This window comes from Dermacentor andersoni, chromosome 3, assembly GCF_023375885.2.
Source record: "Dermacentor andersoni chromosome 3, qqDerAnde1_hic_scaffold, whole genome shotgun sequence".
Taxonomy (NCBI): Eukaryota; Metazoa; Arthropoda; class Arachnida; order Ixodida; family Ixodidae; genus Dermacentor; species Dermacentor andersoni.
In genome coordinates this window covers 159,992,355-159,999,592 of record NC_092816.1, presented here as the reverse complement: position 1 = coordinate 159,999,592, position 7,238 = coordinate 159,992,355, and the positions used below count along the sequence as shown (strand labels likewise).

At 46.2% G+C, this 7,238-nt stretch overlaps 1 pseudogene; it reads right to left on the bottom strand.

Moving 5' to 3' along the window:
- Positions 1–2,611: 2,611 nt before the first annotated feature.
- LOC126524816 (U2 spliceosomal RNA) lies at positions 2,612–2,791 on the bottom strand (annotated as a pseudogene).
- Between the last annotated feature and the right edge of the window lie 4,447 nt (positions 2,792–7,238).

Sequence of the window (7,238 nt, the reverse complement as noted above, 5' to 3'; positions counted from 1 at the left end):
TTTCCTCTAACATACCGGTATTGTCTCCCTCTCCATCCCGGTATGTTTCTTGGTAAGGAAACCCGTTTCGCCACCAAAGCTGTTCTAGGTTTCTTGAACGATGGGGTTTTACATGTTGATAGCCCAATAGTATCGTAGCGCATCCTCTCTCTAGAGGATACTGCTGTGATAGTAGTCCTTGTATAGCACACACCTTGAAGTCCTTGCGCTTCAAGGAATCTGTTAGGGCAGTAGTGCTTTTCGAATTTTTATCCAAATGACCAATCGTTCATCGTAACTCTTTTACAATGCACCTTTCGCGTCCTTAGCACACTTCATAGTCATTGTCATAGTTTTATTACATGTAGCTCTTTCACACTTTACAGTGACCATTTTTAGGCCCCTTTACAGCCCCGTAACATTCATTGCTCGTAATATATCGCTTCTAGGGCAGCTCACCCTATAGTTCCACGATACTCTTGCGCACAGCAGCCACATTTGTTGTCGAATGAAGCTCGTTTGATGAACTCCGTAGTAGAAACAAAGGTAAAAAACGAATCGTAAGACATGAGCAGTAAGATAATGTGTAATCTCTTATGTTCAGCTTTGGCAATCTACTTTGAATGCAAGCAAGGAAAGCTCACAGTCAAATTGAGCTGCACATCCAGGGAGAAGGTTGTGGCTAGCCGATCTAGGATGACTTTGGATGGCTGGCCATACTGCAGATGTGTGGCTGGGCAAGGAGGCAGCTAGGAATCCTGAGTGAAAAATATATCGAAACAATACGGTATAGGAGGTGGAATGACAAAAAAGCTTTCCAATAAACATCTGTAATTGCATGAAAAATGTATCCCCCCACTAACCTTCTATGTGTGCCCCTGATTCTTTGACACAAGCTGAGAGCTGCTGTGCAGTTGACCTAGAGGCTTCATTAGCTGTACACAGCTGCTTATACAAACCTAGGTCAGCCTAACGTAAACAGTGTAACGCTCCACTGACCCCACCCCTCACGCATTGAGGGGAGTGGATTTAAAGAAAGCGAAAGCCATTTACGGAGGCAAGCATATCAAAAGACAACTGACCGATCCAGTTTGTGCTAGCGTAATACTAGCTCTAACTTATAAATGCGAAATGAGTCATATCATGAGAAGCCAACAAACACACACCCCAAGGGCAAAATAGGGGAAATTACTTGTGCTTAATAAATGAAATAAAGAAACGATAAATTCTGAAAAAAAAAAAAACTTGCCGCAGGCGGGGAACGATCCCACAACCTTCGCATTACGCGTGCGATGTTTAATTATTCTGCGCGTAGTAAAGTGTACTCAATGTGCCATGCCAGGACTGGTTCTTGTTCTTGCGGAGTCGGCATATATCTGTTCCGGTAATTGATTTTCCAATGTTGACCCAGCTGCGGCGTTAGAAAAAGGTAAATAAAGGATTATGTTGTTGACTTACCCGTCAAGAGAGAAGCACACATTCGTTTGATTTGGATAAGAATCTGATTTTTTTTTTCGTTTTTGCAGTACGAAAATTATAAGTGATAAGCGAACAAATTTAAACCGCTCCGCGCGGTATCATTAGCACCACCTACGCCTAAATTATTTCCACCGCCCACACAAGCCGGTACAGCCAGCCATGCGCAAGTAGTGCGACCGTTCAATCTTTAAACACCAGTGTTCACGGCCTTCAGGCTACTCTACTTTCATTAGCGATTGAGGTTAATCAGAATCAAAGATTTATATCCTATTTGGGTTAAGGACAGACAAAATCAATTGCGACGGAAAAGCTGCCATGTAGTAGCGCTCGTTCCAAATTTATTTTTATTTAGATCGATGCAATTCGCGAACTAATTAAAGTGCCCCTTTGGCAGCGGTATGAATCGCCTTCACCGATTAGGGCACTCGCCTGCCTTCGTGACGAACGAACCGCGAATTGCACGTTGGCCGCAGCCGGTGATCGTTCTCTCTGTTTCAGCTGGTCTTCCGATTTTAAGCAGCTAGACCAAATGTCATCCTTATGTCATAAGTCGTGCAACTGCTTTGTAAGGATGGGTGCCTGAAGCTCAACAGTATCGCTCTTTCTTGGCACGCCAGTGTCACTTCCCCTAAGTTAATAAAGAAACAGAACGCACATGGAGCAAAGCAAACGAGCCAGCGTGGGAAGACGCGCCCGTGAAACACTTATCTCAAGCCAAATTAACGAAAAAAAAGAAAAGAAACGCTGCCACGCGCGTGAGGTGTGGCGTTGCTGAAGGTGGCGGCGCAGAAGCCCCTCCCTATGCGGGTGAGCTGTGAAAACAGCTTCTCCCCCTTGCAAAGCAGAACGATGGGTAGGTTTCACAGGAGTGAGTGCAGCTTTCGTTAACGATCCATATATTGACCTTCTCAGCCACTTCTGAACATAAAAGGCTGCTGCAGTAGTAAGTTGATGCATCTATGACTGTTTCAAATCCCAGTGATAATGATGATGATAATTATTTATTGGCGTCCCCTTTGAAGCGGAGCAATGACAAATATGCATCTAGCCTGCTTGAATTATTCAGGTATGCTGCACATGTTTTACACTGTAGCAGTTTGCAGCCATGCTGTTTGTGGCTAAGCTTCCGTGCATTTTTGTTCAGCGTTGGCAAAAAATGTGGCGTGATCCCGGAGGTAGTGCAATAACTGACCGACCCGCGGTAGAAGTGAAGCAAGCTTCAAGCATTCCGCCAAGTTGCAAAAATAAGTTTAATATCTGGAGTCCCAATAGAACCCGTATCAGATATTAAGCTAGTAAGAACAGATACTACAATTTGACACGCGTCAGCCATGTCTACGTTCGCACCGTCCTCTCTTTGTCGGCGTTCCAAGCGCTTGGGTATCCACTTTCCTTCCGCTCTCCCGTAGTGGTGGTCCCGTTGAAACGTCACGTGTGTCTAGTTTCCTACAGCTTCTCTGGACGGCGGTCCCGTCGTCCACGCCAATGTGTACAAAAATCAGAGTAAATGAGTCCATACCTTTCTTGAAAATTTTCTCTCACCTCTGTGTCATCTGCTAAACATCTTCGCTCGTAATCCACCTTCACAGAGTGGAATGTCTTACCAGCGGATTCGGTCGTATCAATCTCTTCCCTCCTTTTATTCACCAATAATGTACACGTATCGCACTTATCTCGACTACTGATGGGTTGTTACTTCCGTACACTTCACGTTCAAGCGCTTCAGGAAGGGTTTCATTACCTACGGATATCACAGGGTGAATTCCTTCGGATTCAATTAGGATATGCTGAGTGGTCTTCGGAATTTTTCGTGTGTATGCTGCCGCTGCTGCAGGCACATGTCTCATCTTCTTGCGAATATTTTCTACAGTATGTTTTTATCCTTGGGCAACCAGCTCGAGCCTCAAACAGCAAGGCACTGCCTGTGTGTTGTGCAGATTTTCGCTTCTCATTTCTTACTTCCCATTATGAATCTCCGTTGTCTTATTACAGCGAAGCTGTATACCTCTACCTTCAAAGGAAATTTTCGTGTCGTAAGCAAAAAAACTCATATGTGGGCCGATCCCGAAGATAGTGCAGTACCGGCCCGACCCGTAGCGGAGATGCAGTTCGCCATTAGGGGCCCACATACACAGCTCCACTGGTCATCCTTCTTCATAGAGTGGAAGGGCACTGAGTTTTTTGTTTCCACAGTGATAGTAGAGCTATCTGCTAGCAGTGATGATGAATAAAATTATTTGTAGCTGAATCCTTTGTAACGGGCGGGCTACTTTAAAGCGCCCTAGCTGGATAAACTATATACATGGCGAAAAAAAAGGCGGAAAATATAAGAGGGGAGGAGTACCGATCATCGTTCCTTTGTAAACACACCCCGACCTAGTGCACAGACATTGACGGTTAGACACTGAATTTGATCTGTTCCCCTCAGAGTTGGCTATTCTGTGCCGTTGCCAAATCATACGCCACCATTGTGCCAGTCTGGCCTTCGTTACGCGAATTGCGGTAGACACCATCGCACCCGGTTCCCGCACCCCGTTCTCGCTCCCAAATCCAAATGCTGGCGGAAGTGCGGTGCCGTTGGTGTGTCGTGGGGACAAACTGGCACACTGGAGGGCTAGTCGTACCAAGTATTCCTCTTCGAGGCCACATGTCCGACATACGGAGTCAGCGCAAGGGCCGATATGGGGCTGGTATCACGGTGGAAGAGCAGGTAAGGTGTCTGAACGTGGCTTCCGTGCCGACGATTTTTTCTGTCATGGATTACGGCTCTCTGGGCATATGGCGCGGATCATTGGGGGGTCAAATACCGTTTTCGTTGAAAGGGAAGGGGGTGAGGAGCGAAGGGAAAGTTAATATCACCAAAAGACTGAGACAGGCGTGTCCAGTATTCGCGGCGCTGTTCATGGTGTACATGATATTGATGGAACGGGCGCTAGAAGGAAGTGATATCGGGTTTAGTCTCTCACACAACCAGGCGGGCATCATAGTAGAGCAGCAGCATCCATGTTTATTTCATGCGGACGACATAGTGTTGCTTGCTAACAAGCAAAGTGATATGCAACGTGTGGCTGAAATCTCTGGACAAGAATGTGAAAATTTAGGACTAACATTTAGCGTTGAAAGTCAGGTTTTATGGTATTCAATGAAAACCATCAACAGACAAGTGTCTAGGGATGGACGTATACGCGGGCGCCATTGCGCGTGCAAGCACATTCTGTCGTTCCTACTGGTTCCTATGCGAGTCCCAACGCCACCCAGACAAGAGAAGGCCTGAGTGCTCGGCGTGAAACGTCACGGAGAAGAGGCCGGTGGCGTGCACAAAGATACGTGTTGCATGAAGGGATCGCGCCCTTATGGGCAACGTTAACCAGAACGCAGTTACTGTTTCTTTAGGCATAGTTGAGCAGATAGTCCCTAGAGAACAGAGGGTGTTCCAAGATTATTTTATTTATGCAAAACTATTCACGCGCTGTATTATTAAAAAACCTGCACATAAAGAGTTAAATGATTCAACCTTAGGATTGAGAACGAATTTTGGGTAAATGATGACAGGGAGCATGGCTTATATTGAAAAGTCACAGTGCTTCCCTTTTCTTCAGAGTAGCTTCCTTGCCTTAATTTATCGTCGGCGTCAAAGAGTTTGCCGTTCATGTGACCACAAAAGTTCTTCAACAGCATGTTAGCCCTGCACCATAACACATATGTCATGACAGCTTCACTGGTGTGCCCTTCTCCGCATTCGGGACACAAGCTTTTATTCCAGTCTAGATTAGGCTCTAAACGAATGATTTCGCTTTCGAGGCATTATTACATACAGTACTGCAGTCCACATATTTAGAACACCTCAAATGAGTTTAGGAATGTAGATACAAAACTTTCGTGCAACTATTTACAAAGAAACAGCTGCCTTATTCCACTGAATACCAGCCTTTCTCTTCTTTCCCTTAGCATTGGCACCCAATATTCTGTCGTTGATCTTGCGGAAACATGAACGCATGATTTTTCGGCCCCGATTTCTAATTGCTCCAGCAATTTGGCCCGCAACACTTATTAGGCATATCCTGGCATGAACGTAATCCACATTCCGCGGCAGTGAAGGCTTGCCGGACACACAACTACAATCGCAGCGCAAGCGCAGAGAATACATGCACGGTTCACGCCCAGAAAAAAAAAAAAAAAAAAAACCGCTCGGAAGCATGTCGCAGCGTGCCAGGACTTTTGTAACCCCGAAACTCTCCGAGGAGCAGCAGGGTTCCCGGAACTAATCGAATTGTTATCGCCGTCGTCGCCGAATTGGTCTTCCGCGTCTCATTTTAAACACAGCTGCGCCGCTCGTAGCTACGTAGCACGCTGCACGGAACTTCAATGTGGGCCTCTTTTGCGTGACGTAGATCAAGGGGAGAGGGTACAGCGAGAAGGCCTTAAGTTCTGTAGAGAGTGTTGCCCACTCGCAATGGTTTGCGGTGGGGGCGCTTAGGTCGTGGCCCAGCCGTACGAGATACTTAGACACTTTCGAATATCTGTGGCAATGCAGCGACAAACCTAGGCCTCAAGTTTAGCGCAGAGAAATGGGGAGTCATTACGTGGCGTCATTTCAACAGCAAGTCATACCCATAGTCAAGCAATATAAATAGCTAGGAGTTTCTATTCGGCGGGCCCGTGTTAACTTGGTAGGTCGAACCACATCAACGATAAATCAGTGGGGTAAATGGAAAAAAATGTGGTACAGTGGCCAGTGATTGAGTGAATCAGAATATGTCAGAACTCTCGAACGCAAGCTCTGCAAAATGCACAAGTGGCGGTCACTTGCAGGGAGTGCTTTGTTCTACGAAAGAGCATTAGAATAACTAAACCAAGAAAACCAAGATTATAATTAGTGGAGAGCACTTTCTACACCTATTCCTTTCCTTTGTGAACGCTTTCACCGCAAAGTTCGTTTATGCATGGGCAGAACCACAGTTTGCTGAAAGCTTTAGCTACGAAGCAGCAACATGTGCATCATTACTTATTTGCGCCAAATGAGAAGCCGTGTCATCAGCGATTTTTATTGTACAGGAAAAATGAGGAGAAAAGAGCAGTTAGTTCTTACAAAGAAAAAAAAAAGGCGAAGAAGGGTACAGGAGGTGGCAACGTTGTAAATACCGAGAAATTACAGCCACATCACGTTATAGATATCTTAAGAATTCAAAAAGTGCGTCAGCGTTCCATCTCGCCACTTGCAAAGAGAAAATTAAAGCTACGGTCAGGTGGCACCCGTCTTGTATAAGTTTGATTCATTATTATGTTCACACTGAATTTAGATCACAACGAAGCCTTGCAACGAATATATAATAGGTGTTTACATTTAAATCCTCCAAGAGAGAGAGCCCGCGCCTTTTAACGTCATTCCAGACACGAAATAAAACAGTGCGTATGTAGTGCATGGCTGGCGACGACATCGCTTTCGATGCTGCGCAGAAAACTGCATGTGCACAGGCCACATGAAGGTGTGTCATGCGATGCACACGTGAACGTGGTATCGCAGTCCTTGGGATGTGCCCGGATCTCACCCAAAGAATTTGCACTTCATCTTGGGGTTCATCTGGGACTCGGGCGGGCAATGAAATGCCCGGGCGAAGGCCTCTGAACTGCGCACCGCCTTGTTGCAGTCCACTGTGTGCGGACCCACGGCATCGGGTCGCGTGCAAGTCATGTAGCATAGTGTCATGAAGAACACTTGGTCTCCCGAAAAGCCCCCCACAATTCCCTGAAGAGCTTCGTCTCCCCTGTCGCTGACTGCG